Source organism: Neltuma alba, unplaced genomic scaffold, assembly GCF_004799145.2.
Source record: "Neltuma alba isolate B1F8T4 unplaced genomic scaffold, ASM479914v2 tig00010875_pilon, whole genome shotgun sequence".
Taxonomy (NCBI): Eukaryota; Viridiplantae; Streptophyta; class Magnoliopsida; order Fabales; family Fabaceae; genus Neltuma; species Neltuma alba.
In genome coordinates, this window is record NW_021635666.1 from 433,302 (window position 1) to 451,911 (window position 18,610).

Below are 18,610 nucleotides of genomic sequence, written 5' to 3' on the forward strand. Positions count from 1 at the left end.
GGCCGTTTCCGTTAGAAGGGCGGATAAGCCAGTGAAAGTGAATGGCTGTTCAAGAGGCCCCTAATTCAACAAATGTAAGCTTTTTCCCCACTACTCAAGATAAGAAGTCACTTCCCCTCCTTGGTCTCGACCTCAAAAAAAAGAGGGCCGGCGGGAAATTATCTCATGGAAAGGTTCAAGTGGACTCTTCGTGAGTCCAGCGAAGCGCGCTGACCCAAGTAGTCCAGCAGGCTGCTCGACCAACTGGTGCTGTCTCATGTCTGTTACTTTACACTAACACAAGCAAGGAATAAAAGATTTGCTATTGGCATCACTGATCATCCCAGCTAGTGAGCTAAAATAGTTCATTAAGTTGAAGAGAAGTCCAAAGCTAATCAGAATGATTTAAGAAGTTATTTAAAGGTTTCCCATGGCATAAACTATTCAAAATGGTTGACGTGTCTTCCCATTATGCCATACGTTAGCTATTCCACAAACTATAATTGATGGAGTAACTTGAGGTTGGCGTCCGATTACATAAAGCTAAATAGCTAGTGTTAGACTTGCTATAAAGAGGAAGCATTAGGAATTACCGCTTCATCCTAAGGTGCTAAAACTCGACTTTAATCCTATGCAAAATTAGTGCTTTGATCGCAGTAGGCGCCATAGTGGAAATTTATCCAACTCTAAAACTCAAGCCAAATATGGATAGGGTAGTTATTTTCGGGATCATGCACAATTCAATGCCGAGGATAATGGATGGGTACCGTTACATTTAGACACTTCGTTGCCTTTGTGGTTCTGGGAGCTAGCGACCAAAAAGGCTTGCACTGTGGAAGAATGAAGTCTTAAGCCTTTGGCTACCATGGAATGGGCAGTGCTATGCCAGATGCTCACATGCTTAGGCTACTCAAGTTTACTTTATTCAAGCTTACTTTCACTTTCTTAATTTTTAGTACTATATAGCTACTATTTTAATGGCTTTGTTTTTCTTTGTCATCTTCTTCCTTCAACACTACTTCAACAGAATTCTCGACAAGCCTTCCGTATGGCTTATATGCTGACTTTTAGATCCTGTTTGGTACGAAGCATTGAAAATGAGAGATTGTGATTGTAATTGAAAAAAATTATTAAAATAGCATTTAGCATGAGTAATTTCTTGTTATATAGGATTAGACAAACCCATAGAGGTGGGATTGGAGAATACACTTCCTCCCATAGTATTCTCCAATCCCACATACATAGGTTTGGCTAATCCTATATAACAAGTAATCTCTTATACTAAATACTCTTTTAATAGATTTTTTTAATTGTAATCTCAATCTCAATCCTTTATTTTCAATGTTTCCTATCAAATGTAACCTAAGTTCTCAACAAACCAATTTCTTTTCAATAACTCGTGGGTTATAAATATCGTGTCATCAGAGTTTTCCAGTGTGCCGTAGGGGTATCTTCTATTGCCTCATGTTCTTTAAGTTTTACCTATTAGTGTGTTCCTACTTTTTACTAGGACTCTTGGCTATCTCTTCCTTGATGGTGTGATCACTCGTGTAGCACGAGACTTTATCTATCGCTTGTCTTCGAGAGGCTAACCTCGTGTTGGGCCTATTGTCTACTCCATGACATTTTGTATATGGCTTTTCATGTTTGCATGTTAGATTGTTTTTATGCTTTTCTTATACTTTTTATTTTTGAACTTTGGGCCTTCTAGCAAATGGGAGGACCTTTTTTAATGTATTGTTTTGTTTGCTTGAATAAATTGACGTTCTTAAAAAAAGAAGGTGGTGAATTTTACTGTGTTTTTAAAAATAATTTAAATTACCAACGGGGATTGGTTCAAGTGGTAAACGACTTGATACCGCTTAAACGAGGTCTCGAGTTCGACTCTCAGCGTATGAAGAAATTCCTGTTAGGAGACTCACCCACTACAGTCAGGTGCGCGACGCGGGTCGGATCCAGATGTAGTTGGAGCAAAGCTCCAGTGAATTGGGTGGGCAACCAAAAAAAATAATTTAAATTAGATTATGCAAATTATATATGTGGATTTAAAGAGGATTACTTAGATTTGGATTTGTTTGGATTAATATTAGTAATATTTTTATTCTAATTGTTTTTGCAAACTAAATTTAGGTAAAAATCAATTAATGTAACATGATTTATATATGAATGTAAAATTGTAATTTTTTATGCAATTTAAGTGACTCTGGGATATAGTTTCTCAAAGTACACAAGGTTTTAGAGTATTTATGATTATTGGATTTAAGTTCATTTACTCATTTGCACTTGAAAGTGAGAAATATTAGAATATGATATGAAATGGTAGGAAAAAAATTACAAATAGTGTTTTAAGGTTGAGGCACACAAATTAGCGCCCAAGTGGCACTCATGGCAATGAGCACTAGGGCCCAAGCGCTCAACATCAACACCCCAGGTTGTGGCTATTACAAGGGCCAACAACACCCAAGTGCTCGTGTTGCATATTTTTATAAGAAGGGAAGTTGGGGTGCAAAAAACAAAAGAAAATAAGAGAGAGAATGTTTTGGCTATGCTAGGGCATCAATTTTAGGCCAATTTGTAAGTGATTTCAAGCTTTCTAAGAAAAAGGTTAGTAATTTAAGGTTGATTTCTACATTTTCCTTTTAGTTTTTGAGATTTGATTGAGATAGTGTGGCTCTAGGACTTGGTGAATCCAAAGGGATGAGAGTTTTCTTCAGTTAGACTATGTGTCAATGGATTAGGTACTAATATAAATATTTAATCGGTTTAGTTTTGTTTAATTTCAAGTTTGGGATAATTTAAGGTTAGGATTTGATGATAATTTGAGTGTTTGGTAGGAGATGGATATTGTGACCAATTAAATGGTTGTTTAATGGTAGGAGTATGTTCGTATGAGTTAGAATTGAGGTTTAATTAGTTCAAATTGTTGGGTAAGCTTGATTTTCAATTATTGGTATTTGGAGGTTTGAGACCTAAGTGGTAAAGGGAGGAATTAATATATGAATAGATGTTGTTTGATTCAAATGAGTTGATTCCAAAAACAATTGAATACCATGGTTTGATGTTAGAAGCTGCTTTAACTTTCTTTTAGTGTAACATGAGTTTTGGCTTAAAAGCACACTGTAACTAACGTTTTTTCAAATAGAACGAATTGCGCCAGCTACCTTTTTCCTCAAAAAGCATTCATTCTGCTCTTATCTTATTGACAATCAAAACAAGCTTTAACACAACTAACCCTATAAGATGATAATGTAACTTTAGCCTTAATGGTTAAGGGACAAAATGGCTTCTCACCTACCACTAATCTAAACAAAACAAACTAGTTTTAATGGGTTTTTTGTGTCAAAAAAGTTAGTTTAAAGGGCTAAAACTAGGGCTATGCAAAAATGTTTAGAAGTCAATCTGTTCGGTCCAACTTGATACAGCGCGGTCCTAAAAAAATAACTCAACAAGAGTACAAGATCACACAGGTCAAACTGAACTACCGAGTAAAACCTGGTTAAAAGCTAATAGTTGAGACCATGTGGTCTAACCCAATCCAAGCAAGAAAGGGAAGGAGAATAAATTTCATTGAGTTTTTTTCTTCTATTTTTTTAATTTATTAGTACTCTTTAAATAAAAATGTATTTTACCTTGCTTCTTTTTATAACAGTACTTTAGGTTTGGTGTGAATTCTTTGAAATCCCCAGTGGTAACGTTGTTGTCATCTTCGAGTTCGTCCGTGATTGTGGGTGGCTGTTATTCGAAAGTAACTCTTTCTTATTAATTTCTCTTATATTTTTTTAGCAACCTGATCAGTTTTTTTAGCTTCCAGGATGCATTATTTTTTGGCTAAAAAATGTATAAAAGAGTTTTCTAAAAAAATATATATATAAGCAAAATATCAACCTAGACTGATCCGGTAACCCAGTGGATCAAGTGCAATCCCGTCTTGATCCTGGGCCTAATCAGACTGGCCTGGTCTTTGAACCAACATTTTCAACCCAGTTACTTTTCAGACCAAACTTCAGACTCGCATGCCGCTCGGTCTAATCCAGTCTCTATGCAGCTGTAGCTGATACGCGACCCCAAGCATGTCCTTGCTTTTTTGATTGGGATTCCAACCCATATGAAAATAGGCTAGTTCAATCAGACTCATGCCTTTTTATTTTTTATTTTTTGTTAAAAAGTTTAGATGAATTGGATCCCAAAAACTTATAGGGCTGATACATGTTTCTATGTTCAAAGAACGCTTACAAATATATTTACAAATCACTCACTAACAAAATACTTATATTTCTTTTTCAATCTATGATGGTCAGTCATATGATTTAGGTTGGCCTATGTTCTCACATCTCTCCCGTTCCCACATGTTCATTTGTGAGGTAAACTAATAATGTGCTTTTTCGTATTGAAAAAAAAAAATAATGTGTGTTTTTTTTTTTAACCTCGCAACGATTAGTTGTATATTATTTAATATTGACAACTATGTATATGTTTGTTGAATAAATTAATTATAAGTTAACAAGAGTGGAAAACAAACTAAAACGCGCGGAAGAAAAAGAACATCTCGCACAACACCCGAGTATTTTGCTATTTCCTCTTATATTTTCTTATTTTCAACCATTCGATTCTTACTCTAATTTTTAAAAAATTTAAATATTTTAATATTTTTTTAAGAAAAATACTTAAATAAAGTTTTTTATATCTATTATGTCAAGCTTTTCAATTATACATGGCTATGTGCTCTACTTTTTTAATGTAAACTTGTAATTAAATAATAATATTTCAAAAGTAGAATATATGATTATGTATAATTGGAAAATTTAATATAATAGATATAAAAAAACTGATATAAGTAGTGTCCAATATTAGATATATCTTAAATTCAGGGTAAATGTGCATGCAAAATCCTGATCTTATTTTGCATACATCCGGCATACTTTTATATAATGTCTCTAGTACGATAATCTTTTTTTTTTTGTACATCCAGCACCCTTGTATTAACTGCTCACCCACCTTTGTATTAGGTGCTCAATGCAACTAAATAAACATCATTGGGTGTTGAGTGTTCCAGAAAAATAACTTTATAGTGCTAGATATACTTGAGAAATAAGATCAAGGTGCTAAATATACTTTTACCCATTTTAATCATGGGGATTTTTATTTTTAATTAAAAATAAATTTCATACTATATTAAGGGAGATTATTTTTATTTTTATTAATCCTTAAAATATATTGCAAAGCTTAAGACAATGACTTCTCAGTCAGCAGATCAAATTTTAGAATAAAAAATTAGAATAAATCAAACACCAGCCATACGAAAAGACAGCCATGAAAAGAAAACAAATTTTTTTTTTTTTTGACCAAGAGAAAAGAAAACAAAGTTGAATCCTTAGATAGCCCATAAAATAATCATCAATATGGTAAAATCTCAGCCATGAAAGAAACAAAAGATCAATAGAATCATACTAAAAATTGAAGGCCTCAAAGGCGTAAATAAGGATCAAGCAATAGAAGTCAACACAAACATCCTGCATTGATGGGGTCCCACCTGTGCTGATATGTTTCCCACAAAATTTTGCTCCAATGTTTTGTGCTGCAACCATATTAATTAACCACACAAAAATTAAATTACTAACTACGTAGATCCAATTTACGTACATATAAAATTTTTTTTTTATATTCTTACTGTCAAATTCTTGGTTATAATATAGATATAATTTAATTAGTTTAAAGTATACATCTGATTCTCTAAGCTTATGTAAATTTAACTCCATAAAGAGTATGTTACTCCCTTAATTTGAACATTGTTTGTTTTATTTAACAAAAAATGATGATTCTGCAAATTTCAATGGTGACGACAAATGATGCTTATAATCCATATTTTTATAATATAAAATTAAAATAAACACACTAATCAGTAGGTTTAATTTAATTTTAAAATATCAAAATGATTATAAGCAAACTTGTCAGCATTTAATTTTAGAGCCTTTACCTAAATTATTGAGTCATTATTTTTTATTCAATAAGACTAACAGTATTAAAATTAAGAAATTTAAACACTTTATAAATTTAAAAGATTAAACTAAAATTTAAAATAAATTTAAAGGACCAAATATATACTCTTCATGATTTAATTACATAATCATACGAGTGCTATATTTTTATTCATGAGAAACGAAGTAAAGATATAATTTTTTCCTTATATTTTGCGCTCAAGATTTTTGTTTTAAATACAAGAAATATATTTTTTATATAATAATGAGGCATATATATAAGATATAATTAAAAGTTTATACAGGTGATATTTCTAAATTCAGGATAATAAAATAATGATGGAGGGGAAGTTGAATTTGAAGTTTAGAAATATTATTTTTATGATTATGAATAAAATTGTAAACTGGTGGTAAAATTAAAATACCTGCCAAACATCTCTGGCTTGAACGACGGCGTTGGGAGGGAGGCCAAGGTCATCCCAATGGGCAGTGATGGCGGCATTCCAATAACTTGTGCGGTTTATTAGCATCACAACTATTCTATTCCCTGACAATTGTCGTGCCCATGCCCATGCCCATGCCCGTAATTTTCCTAACATATTATTGTTCCACTCCTCCAATTTTTAATCTAACAACTATTTTTTTTTTCACAAAACAAAAATAAATCACTTATTTTAGGGAAGGTTCTATTTCCCCTGCTAAATTCCCCCATTCGAAACGATTTGATCAGCGGGTTAACCTTTTCTTTTTCCTTTTTATGAATGTAATTGTTAATTTGAATGATTGCATTTGAGAAATAATATAGTCCACCAATCCTAAATATAAAAGTAACTTTTAATTGTAAAGACAAGACTTTACTCCATCTTATTTATCATTTTTCTCGAGCTAATTTATTTAATTTTTAAAATAACATGTCACGAGTATTATAACTAAGTAATTAGTAATTCATTTAATCTTCAAACTTTATGTAATATTTTAATTTTATAAAATATTTTTTGTTTCTTTAATGCTAATACTATAACCCTCAAATGATGACTTTTTTTGCCAACTATTATTTTTTTAGAAAAGTTAAATTTAATATATGAGAATATTTTTGTCAATATTTAAAATTCTAATATCAGCATTTTTTGTCGATGGCATTTTGGTTAGAGGACCCAACATGCACTTTACAAAATGGAAAAATTTCAGAAAAAGAACTATGAAATTTTCATTTTTTTTTAATTTAGATACCTAAAAGTTGGAAATAATAGAAAGAAAATGGTATCTAATTTGATATATTGCAAATATAGTTAAATGATTAAAATGTCTTCGTATTAGATTTGGGAAAAAAAGGTCAAATTTGTCATTATTAATACAATTTTTGTCATTAATTGTTTAACATTTGTCATTGTCAGTTTATAATTAGTTAATAAATTTTTATATAAGAATATTTTAGTCATTTAATTACATTTGCAAAATACTAGACTAGACGGCACTTTCTCTTCTGAAACTTTGAAATATTTGGTTTCTGATTTGGAATATCACATTTTTCAACTTCTTTATTTATCATTTTTCCTTACAAAATTAATATACCAAATTAAAATATTTTATAAAGTTAAAACACTACATATATATATATATTAAAAAACTGATAGAAAAGGTATTTTAATTTTTCAAAATCCCTTAATGGTATTCTAAATTTATACATTCCCACTCAAGTGGTAGGGTGCCTAAAGTATGATTTTGAAATTCGGCCAAAAATTTGATCCACCAAACCATTTTGTTAAAACTTAAAATAGTGCAAAAGGATATACATATTTAGAGGACACTTACTGCGAGTGAGTAGAAATTTACTATAGTTGTACTTTTCACTAGTTCAATGCAAGTATATATGACACTTTTTTTTCCAGGTCATGCACATGTTAAAGTGAATGATAAAGGAACAAGTATGAGGATACTTACCACACTTGAGTGGGAATAATTTACGACACTTGATGTGATTTTCACTAATTCACATCAGAGATTTACAACAATTTCTTCGAGATTCCACGCTTGTTAAAATGAATGATGAAGGCCCTAGTTTGAGAACATTTATTACACTTGAATAGGTATTTACTAGACTTGATATTCAAACATTTCAATTTTGGGATTTACAACATTTTATTACGAATTCATTTTTAACAACCGTGGAATCTGAAAAAAAAAGAAGAAGTTGTAAATCCCTATAATGACCTAGTGAGAGTGGCAATAAGCGTCATCAATTCCTAGTCATCGATTATAATAAATATCGTCAAACCGAGTCCCCTATCTTTCATTTTAGCAAGTGTGAAATTTGGGGGGGAAATTGTTATCAATCCCTATAGTAAACTAGTGAAAATTACAAGAAAGGTATTTGCATAGTCCCTAAACACAGATGGCTGAGAGCGAACGCATGGTTGAGAGCGAATGCACTGACAGAGGGGAAGGAACAGACGACGGCGAGAAGGCAAAAAGAACGAGAAAGAAAGTAAAACATCCACTACCGGCGGAAACAGATGGAAAAGAGAAAGATGAGCCTACGCAGGAAACGTCTAAATCTTTTAAAGCCACTCTCCTGGGTACCTCTTCAGATCAGGTGTCAAGAGACAGGAAAGGCGCTAGTGTCTTCGATGAAGCTTGGGCTGAATACATTGATGGTCTGCAAGGTTATTTCAGTAAGGAAAATATGGATGGGGTAAGAGATGATACTGAGGAGGTGGATACCGATGACGATGAGGACTGTCCAACACTGAAGGTGTCGAGAGCGGACTACGAGAGATGGTGTGCTCCTTGGAGAAAGTCACTGATTGTGAAGCTGCTTGGGAAATCAGTCCCGCTATGGGTCATGAAGAACAGCCTAAAGTGGATGTGGAAAACGACCAAAGCCTTCACTACCAGAGATATCGATAATGGTTATTTTGTGGTCTCGTTTGAAGACGAGGAGGATTTGAATCGTATCTATCAGGAAGGTCCGTGGATGGTGTCGGACAGGTACCTCGTTGTCCAACGTTGGCGACCAAACTTTGATCCATGGAGTGCCGATCTGCAAAAGAAGATAGCAGTATGGATCAGGATACCTTTACTACCGTTAGAATTCTTTAATGCTGAAAGCTTAAAGATGATTGGTTCTTTGATTGGACGAGCTCTGAAAATTGATCGGGTCACTTATGGAAGCGAAAGAGGTAAGTATGCTCGAATATGTGTAGAAATAGATATTAAAAAACGTCTGAAGTTAGCTGTTAACATATTTGGGAGACGTCGTTGTGTCGAATACGAGGGACTACACCTAATCTGCTTCTGCTGTGGCAAATATGGCCACCACAAAGACTCCTGCCCTGAGAAAACTACTAATCAGAATACAGCAAAGGAACAGGAGGAGCATCAACCAAAGGGCACCACTCCTATGACGGAGACCTTTGAGGCAACTAATGAAGCTAGTGCTGAACAGGAGGTTGAACACCAAGGCGGAAAACGAACCAGAGAAGTGAATGGCGGTGTAACATCGGAGGTCGTCGGCGGTCAACCACAAACAGAGGGCTTCGGAGTCTGGAACCTCGTTCAACGCAGAAGGCGAAGCAAACTAGGAATGTCCGGGAAACCAGGAGATCAGAATCAGAGTTTCGCGAAGATCACGCAAGAGAAGAAGGAAGTGAAGATTTCACGGGAAAGAGACGTTAGTATTAATGAGGCTACCGGGATTTCAGAGGCAACAATCAAGGAGAAGAAGCACGATTCTGCTGTTATACTTAGTAAGGAACAAAGTAATCAAAAGATGTGGGTCCCGATGACAAAGGGAAGTCAGAATAAGGGAGATCGGAGGCTTAAGGGTAAGGAGAAAAGCAAGAGAATCAGTTTTTCCAAAGCTGGGCCTTCCTTACAGATAGCCCATGATGGTAAATCAAACTTTTTGAACTCACCCAATCCTTTTCAAGTCTTATCCTCAGAGCTTGGTAATGGGTCAATGGAAATAATATTGTCTAAACAAAAAAAAGCAAGCCCAGTGGTAAATGAAAACGCTGAAATGGACTGCTCTCTCGATGATCCAGCTAACTCTACAGCCCTCGAGATGCATGGTGCCACTCCTCAAGACTCTACTCACATGAACCCATCTCCACACTCTCACTCACAAGATAATATTTCTGAATTAAGGGGACCTATAAGCACTGTCTCCCCTATAGTTGGTACCCCATGATTTGTCTATTTTGGAATAGCAGAGGAACAGGATCAAAATCCTTCACGGGTCTCATAAAGGAGATTAAAAAACGTTACTCCATCAATTTTATGGCTCTTTTTGAAACGAAATGCAGCGGCTCTACGGCACAGAATCGTTGCAAGAAACTAGGCTTCAATAATTGTGAGATTGTCGACTCAGATGGATTACGTGGTGGCATTTGGATTGCTTGGGATGACGTGGGTTTCAACATCTCTATAGTTAAAAAATCTAATCAATTTATCCACGTGCTAGCAGAAAAAGGCAATGAGAAGTTATTTATTACTTCAGTTTATGCTAGCACAAATGTAAATTGTAGAAGACAACTTTGGGAAGAGATCTCGGATATTCAACCAACCGAAAACTGGCCATGGATTGTCGGAGGAGATTTTAACGCAACGCTTTACCATCGAGACCGTAGATCGAACGCGAATAATCCCATCTCAGTGGATAAAGATTTTGTCAGATGGTCTGAAAATTTGCAGCTTAATGACTTAGGATGTGTTGGCCCTTATTTTACTTGGCACAGGGAAGGTGTGGAAAGTCGTATTGATCGAGTGGTGGCTAATAATATGTTTAAGGAGAGATACACTGATGCCTCCGTCAAGCACTTACCTTGGTTTAAATCAGATCATAGACCCATCTTGTTTAACTTGTCCTTAGTCAATCCCAGGCAAAAAATTGAACGTCCCTTTCGAGTCTTAGCTTCATGGGTTATCCACGAGGATTTCTCCAGATTGATTAAGGACAACTGGGATGTGAATGTCTGCTGGAAAGATAATGTTGAGAATTTTACGTCGCAAGTGGGCTTTTGGAGTCATAACGTCTTTGGACATTTGGGACAGCTCAAGAGTCGGCTAATGGGTAGACTCGAAGGTATCAACAAACAGTACAATCACTCAAGCATTCCCTCCTCTATTGAACAACTCCAAACGAAGCTCTGGCTGGAGTTAGAGGAGGTACTGATCAAGGAAGAACTCATGTGGGCACAGAAAGCCAAATGTAGTTGGTACTCATTGGGTGACAAAAATACAAAATATTTTCATGCCCGTGCAAATGGTAGGAAGCACAAGAATAAAATAGAAGCAATCAAGAATGATTTGAATGAATGGATTGATGACAAAACAGAGATTAAAGCTTTAGCTACTAATTTCTTCAGAGGTCTATTTGAGGAGGATGAAGTGTGCCCCATTTCAACGTTCAATGGTTGCTCCTTTACTTCGATCAACGACGTGTGGAAAGAAGATATGAGAAAGGAGGTTTCAAGTGACGAGATACGTTCTGCTATTTTCAGCATGGGAGCTCTTAAATCACCGGGTCCGGATGGTCTAAATGCTTTGTTCTTTCAAAGTCAATGGGAGATTTTGGGCCCCTCAGTTACTCGTGTGGTTAGGAAAGCTTTCGAGGATCCTCGCAGTATTCAAGACCTTAATCACACTTTCCTGGTTTTGATTCCAAAAAGGGAGTTTCCTGAAACTATACGTGATTTCCGACCTATTAGTCTTTGTAATGTTATTTATAAAGCCATTACGAAAGTTATATCTAATCGTATTAAATGCTTTCTTCCGTAGGTAATTTCTCCCAACCAATGCAGTTTTGTACCTGGCAGAACAAGCTCGGAAAATATCATTGTAGCTCAGGAAGTCATACACTCTATGAGAAACATGACTGGCAAGAAAGGTTTTATGGCGATTAAGATCGATTTAGAAAAAGCTTATGATCGAGTCCGATGGGATTTTGTCATGCAATGTATTGAGGAGCTCCAAATTCCTACAGAAATTAGTGAGGTCATTCGGGCTTGCATTACTTCCTCGTCCATGCAGATCCTTTGGGAAGGAAGTAAAGCAAAAAGCTTCTTGCCATCCCATGGTTTGAGACAGGGAGACCCTTTATCCCCATATTTGTTTGTTATTTGCATGGAAAAACTCGCCCTTTTAATTCAAAAAGAGGTTATGGCTAAACGTTGGCGACCTATTCGGCTTGGTAAGAAAGGACCTCCTATATCCCATCTCTTTTTCGCTGACGATTTGTTATTGTTTGCAGAAGCTAGCATGGAGCAAGTGCTCATTTTGAAAAGCTGTCTAGATATATTTTGCAAAATGTCAGGACAAAAGATCAACACTTCCAAGACCAAGGTCTTCTTTTCTCGCAATATCAACCACACTCGAGTTAATCAGATGAGTGAGGCCTTAGGCTTTGCAAGCACTGCAAACTTGGGCAAATATCTTGGAGTACCTCTTCATCATGAGAAAGTGAACCCAGGCACTTATAATTATGTGATTGATAAAGTACGAGATAGATTGAACAACTGGAATGCTTCTTGTATTTTGCTTGCTGGACGGGATACTCTGGTCAAATCTGTTATTTCAGCCATGCCGAATTATTCGATGCAAACAGCGAACATCCCAGTTACTACTTGTGATGCTATTGAGAGGAAGGCCCGAGAATTTTTGTGGGGCTCCACTGAGGAGAAAAGGAAGTTGCACTCTATTTCTTGGGAAACAGTCTGTCACGAAAAAAGACTTGGAGGACTTGGGATGAGGCATATCAAGCAACAAAATAGAGCTTTTATGATGAAACTCGGATGGGGTCTCGTGAATGATCGCAGTTCGCTCTGGGTTAAAGTTATAAGGGGAAAGTATGGGTGTGGCAACGACCTTCTACCAAGAGTCAATTTGAAAAAACCAGGTTCTAATACTTGGAACGGCATAAAACAGAACTGGAGCAAAGTAGAGGAAGGCATTCAACAGGTTCCAGATCGACACGACAAGATTCAAGCTAGGTGGAAGTGGGAGAAAAGTGGTAAATTCACAGTCCGTTTTGCTTATCAATCTCTTAATACCATCTTGTCGAATGCCACTGGCAGATGGAGGGATATTTGGAAACTTAAAATTCCCCAAAGATGCAAAACTTTTGCATGGATAATGTTACATGGAAGACTTACAACCAACGCCCGAAAGTAGAAAACGAACCTTCACCCTACAGGCTTCTGTGATAGATGCAACTCGGACGTGGAAGATGGCTTACATGCCCTTAGAGACTGTCACGACATTAAACAAATGTGGAAATCCATAATTAAGCCCTCCTCCCAGAATCATTTCTTCTCAGCACAGTCTAAGGAGTGGTTTGAGTTGAATATGAAACGTAATGCATGTATTTCCCAAGGAGCGTCGAAGGAGTTATTTATCATTATATGTTGGCTAATTTGGTGTGATAGAAATAATAGAGTCCACAATAATTCTGGTCAGGAGTCATCCAGCCTCGTGGCTCGAGCCATAGCGATTCTGGGTAGCATGACAAGAGCCAGTGCCAAAGTTAGGGGAGTGCATCTTAGTAACTCCTCTAAATCTACTATTTTGGACGGTATTGCCATCTCTGGTTATGAAGCGTATGTCGAAGTGGATGGAGCTTTCTCTCTGATGAACCGAAGTGCTGCCTGTGGAGGAGTCCTTAAAGATAGCAAGGGGAAGATCATTGAAGGCTTTCAATTTAAATTACCAATGGGTGACGCTCTTTCTGCAGAGATATGGGGCTGCCTTTTAGGCCTCAAGAGAGCTTGGGACTGTGGCTTCAGAAATATCAGGCTAAGCAGTGATTCTCAAGAAGCCTTAACGCTCTTTCAGACCGAACCTTCGGACCTCCACGAAGACCTGAGGCTGATCTTAGAAGTCAGAGACATATTGCAAAGGGACTGGAAGGTGGTGACTCTGTTTCTTCCACGAGAGGAGAATCATTTGGCAGATAAAATGGCGAAGCATGCTTTAGCTAACAGTGTGGGTTTGCAAATTATGAGTCCAGAAGCCGTCAAGCGTCTCGTTCAAGAAGACACAGGGGATTAGAGTGTTTTGTTTTATTTCGGTATTTGTTTTGGTTAGTATTTTCCAGTATATCAAAAAAAAAAAAACTAGTGAAAATTACAACAAGCATAGCCAATTCCTACTAAAGCTAGTGAATTGGTAAAAATAGGACACATCATTATGAAATTTTAATAATTTAAGGTTTTTTTCGGGAAAAAGACAGAAAAATGCCACTTGAACTTCATAATCTTTAAATGGTCTGCTGAATTTGAGAAATCCCAATTTGGGTCTCAAGAGACCAAATTGGGATTATCATATTAAAAGAAAAGACCAAACTGCCCTCATTTATTTATTATTTTTAAAATACCAAAGCCCCTACTGGCTTGCCGGTCGCCGGAGCTCTGACAGCGGCAGTCACTGGAGCTCCGGCGACTGGCCAACAATTAGTCACCAGAGCTCCGGTGGTTGGAAATAATTTTTTTGAAAATTCTTACAACTTCAGTATAAGGTTAACAACATTTGTAATGCTATTAACAACTTCAGTATAGTAATTAACAACAAGTTATCTGAGAAATTTAACAAGTTCCAAAGGTCAGAAACAATGTTTTAAAAAAATTTTACAACTTCAGTATAACGGTTAACAATTTTTGTAATGCTATCAACAACTTTAGTATAGCAGTTAACAACAGGTTTTCTGGGAAATTCAACAAGTTACGGTGGTTGGAAACAATTTTTTTGAAAATTTTTACAACTTTAGTATAATGGTTAACAACTTTTGTGATGCTATTAACAATTTCAGTATAGCAGTTAACAACAGGTTTTCTGAGAAATTCAACAAGCTTTGATAGCTGGAAACAATTTTTTTGAAAATTTTTACAATTTTAATATAACAGTTAACAACTTTTGTGACGTTATTAACAATTTCAGTATAGCAATTAACAACAGGTTTTTCAGAAAATTCAACAATTGGTCGCCGCAGCTCCGGCAGCCAGAAACAATTTTTTTGAAAATTTTTACAACTTCCATATAACGGTTAACAACTTTTGTAACGCTATTAACAATTTCAGTATAGCAGTTAACAACAGGTTGTCAGTAAAAATGCTACTTTTTGAATTTTTTGAAAAACTTGTTGTTAACTGTTATACTGAGGTTGTTAATAACATTACAAAAGTTGTTAATCATTATACTAAAATTGTAAAAATTTTCAAAAAAAAAAAGTAATTGCTAAAGTTGTAAAAATGCTATTTTTTTAAAGTTTTAAGAAAACATGTTATTAAATGCTATACCGAAGTTGTTAATAGAGTTACAGAATTTGTTAACGGCATTATTGAAGTTGTACAAATGCTACTTTTTGAATTTCTTGAAAAACTTGTCGTTAATAGCTTTACAAAAGGTATTAACCGTTATACTGATGTTGTAAAAATTTTCAAAAAAATTATTTTTGGCTGCCAGAGCTCTGACGACCAATTGTTGAATTTTCTGAAAAACCTGTTGTTAATTGCTATATTGAAGCTGTTAATAGCATCACAAAAGTTGTTAACCGTTACACTGAAGTTGTAAAAATTTTCAAAAAAAATTATTTCCGGCCACCGAAACTTGTTGAATTTCCCAGAAAACCTGTTGTTAACTGCTATAATGAAGTTGTTAATAACGTCACAAAAGTTGTTAACCGTTATACTGAAGTTGTAAAAATTTTCAAAAAAAAATTGTTTCCGACCACCGTAGCTTGTTGAATTTCCCAGAAAACCTGTTGTTAACTGCTATACTGAAGTTGTTAACAGCATTACAAAAGTTGTTAACCATTATACTGAAATTGTAAAAAATTTTAAAAAAATTGTTTCTGGCCACTGAAACTTGTTGAATTTCTCAGAAAACATGTTGTTAATTGCTATATTGAAGTTATTAATAGCATTACAAATGCTATTAATCGTTATACTGAAGTTGTAAAAAATTTTTTAAAAATTATTTCCGACCGCCGGAGCTCCGGTGACCAATTGTCAGCCGGTCATCAGAGTTCCGGTGATTGCCGCCGCTGAAGCTCCAATGACTAGCAGGCCAGTAGGGGCTTTAGTATTTTAAAAACAATAAATAAATGAAGGGCAGTTTGGTCTTTCCTTTTAACATGATAATCCCAATTTGGTCTTGAGACCAAATTGGGATTTCTCAAATTCAGCAGACCATTTGGGGATTATGAAGTTCAAGTGGCATTTTTCTGCCTTTTTTCCTTCTTTTTCTATTATTTTTCATATATACTTTTTTTTTCCCCAAATAATAGGGACGTTGGAAGCCCAACTTTCCATGAAATGACTGTTGAGATTTTCGCTTGGATATTCAATATATAATGATTAAAGCAACCCCTAAGTAAATAGCGAATTAACGATGACATGAAAGTTGCCCAGCTGATCACTTTGTTTTTCTCTAAATTTTCTAAATATATTATTGCAGATAATTTATAATTCATTCAAATAGGATTTTCCATATATATGCCCTATATTTCTTTTGGAGAAAGATAAAGAAAGAATAATGCAGTGAATTTTTTTATTTATATAATTTAATTATTTATAATTTATATGGTGCACTAGAAGGATCTCATTGGAGTGAAGGATACTATTTGTAACGTTCTAATGAATAAAGTTGTTAAAAAGATAAACAATAAAAAACGTGGGTAATTAAAGCGTACCTGAAGGTCGCCCTCGCTCCTGGCTTTTCTTCCTTGAACACCAAGTGAATCTACAAATGCCCAAAAAAGTGTATTCATGACCATAACTCACTCATATGATACCATCTATCATTCTTAATATAAGAGCTAAATAATTAATTTATAAATATTATAAAAATTAATAAAATCAGTTATCTCTAATGAATAGGTATTTTTTTTTGTAAGATACTTTTGTTAATAATATGCATTAGAATGAAAAACTTTTAATATTTATAATTAGCATGAGAACTACTTTGAGAGAAAAATAAAAAAATATGAGAAATAAAATATATTAGAGATTTTGCATTTATGATCAAACTAAATCTTCAACAGCTCTTATTGGAGATAGTATCATTTTTCTTAACGGTTAATTTGCAAACTTACTCAAATTTTTTCTTCGTTATTGGTCATCATAAAATAAAACATGAGATAATGTTGCTTCTTGAGTAGTCCAAGAAAGGGAATAACAATGTTGCACTCTATTAAACTTGAGTTATTTTGACAATTAGTGAAGTCGGAGAGGACAAATTACAAATAGGATCTATAAAGATTACAAACAAGTCTCTTGACGAAACAAATCCATGTGTTTATAATATTTTTTTTATGCAAAGTAATCTAATAAGTTTTTAATATAAAAACCAGTTGGGAATAGATTTAGTCTTCAATATAACATTTTAATTCACTTCATCTCCAATATTTATCATTTTTCTTAAATTAATTTTGCCTGATTTATAAATTGATATACTAATATAATCTAATATTACACAAAAATATTTCAGGAAAACATATCACATTTAATTTGTTATAATTAACTAATTTATCAAGCTTAATTACCTATCCTATGTTTGTTATAAGAGAAATGAGGGGAGGGGAGGAAAAATTTTAATGAGCTCTATTTAAAAATTTAGAAAAGTGGGGTTTTAAAATTTTAATACAAAGAACATGTAAACTAAAAAAATTTGATAAAAATTAATTAAAAATTTTTAACTACGATTCTTCAGTTCTATAAAATTGATTTCATTAAAATTTTTCATCCCCTCTATTTTTCTCTCATACGAAACAAACCCTTAATTTATCTAAATTAATTAAATAGCTGTTATATTGAGTGGGGATATTTTTGTTATTTAAGTCATATACTAATTGATAATATTAAAATTTCGAATGATTTACCAAAAGGAGTAATAGTTAGAAAAAGAAATTTACAAGAACATACCTTGATTAATTGCAATAACCTCGCGGTTGCCTGTGATTTGTTTTGTGATGTCATTCATATTGCTCAGGTCGTTTCCCAGAATAAGAGGAGCCTGCATGTAGTTATCCCTTTCATTATTGTGAGCATGAAATTTACAAATCACTATCAATAATATTACTTTGATAGATATCTAAAGCGTGATAATATAATTTGTAGTCCTCAAGATGTCTTTAGTAAGCTCTTCGGGTTTGTAATTTGCTTCCAACCTTGGTAGATACCTTGACACTTACGTTGATTTGGGTGGGAATAAATTGACCATAATTGGGGGGAAATCACTAATGATGTCTCAAGCAAGGAGGTTAGCTTTTTACACACGCACATACAAAAGTTTAGATAAGTTGGGTCACAAATTGCCTACTAATAAGGTCCTCACATCAACAGTGGGATTCGAGTTCACAACTTTATAAATTGTGAGCTGACTTCTTATCAATTGGGCTAACTCTTGTTGGTTATATGTTAGTTTTGATTAAGTCAGCGGTTCTATCCCTGCTGGTATACCAACTTTCTACTGTTGAACTGCCTAGCTGCGTAGCCCACAGTATTGACATGCAGGTCGCTAATTTTTTTTTTTGGGAGATATGGATAATAAAAAAAACATTCGCCTGAAAGCCTGGAATCTGATCTGTTTGCCAACTTCTATGGGAGGGTTGGGGATCAAGAAAACGGAAGACTGCAACAAGGCCTTGCTGGCTAAATACTTGT

At 34.6% G+C, this 18,610-nt stretch overlaps 1 pseudogene; it reads right to left on the reverse strand.

Annotated features, from left to right (window-relative positions):
- LOC114759617 (alpha-galactosidase-like) overlaps window positions 1-18,610 on the reverse strand; it is a 67,530-nt pseudogene that overhangs the window by 1,748 nt on the left and 47,172 nt on the right.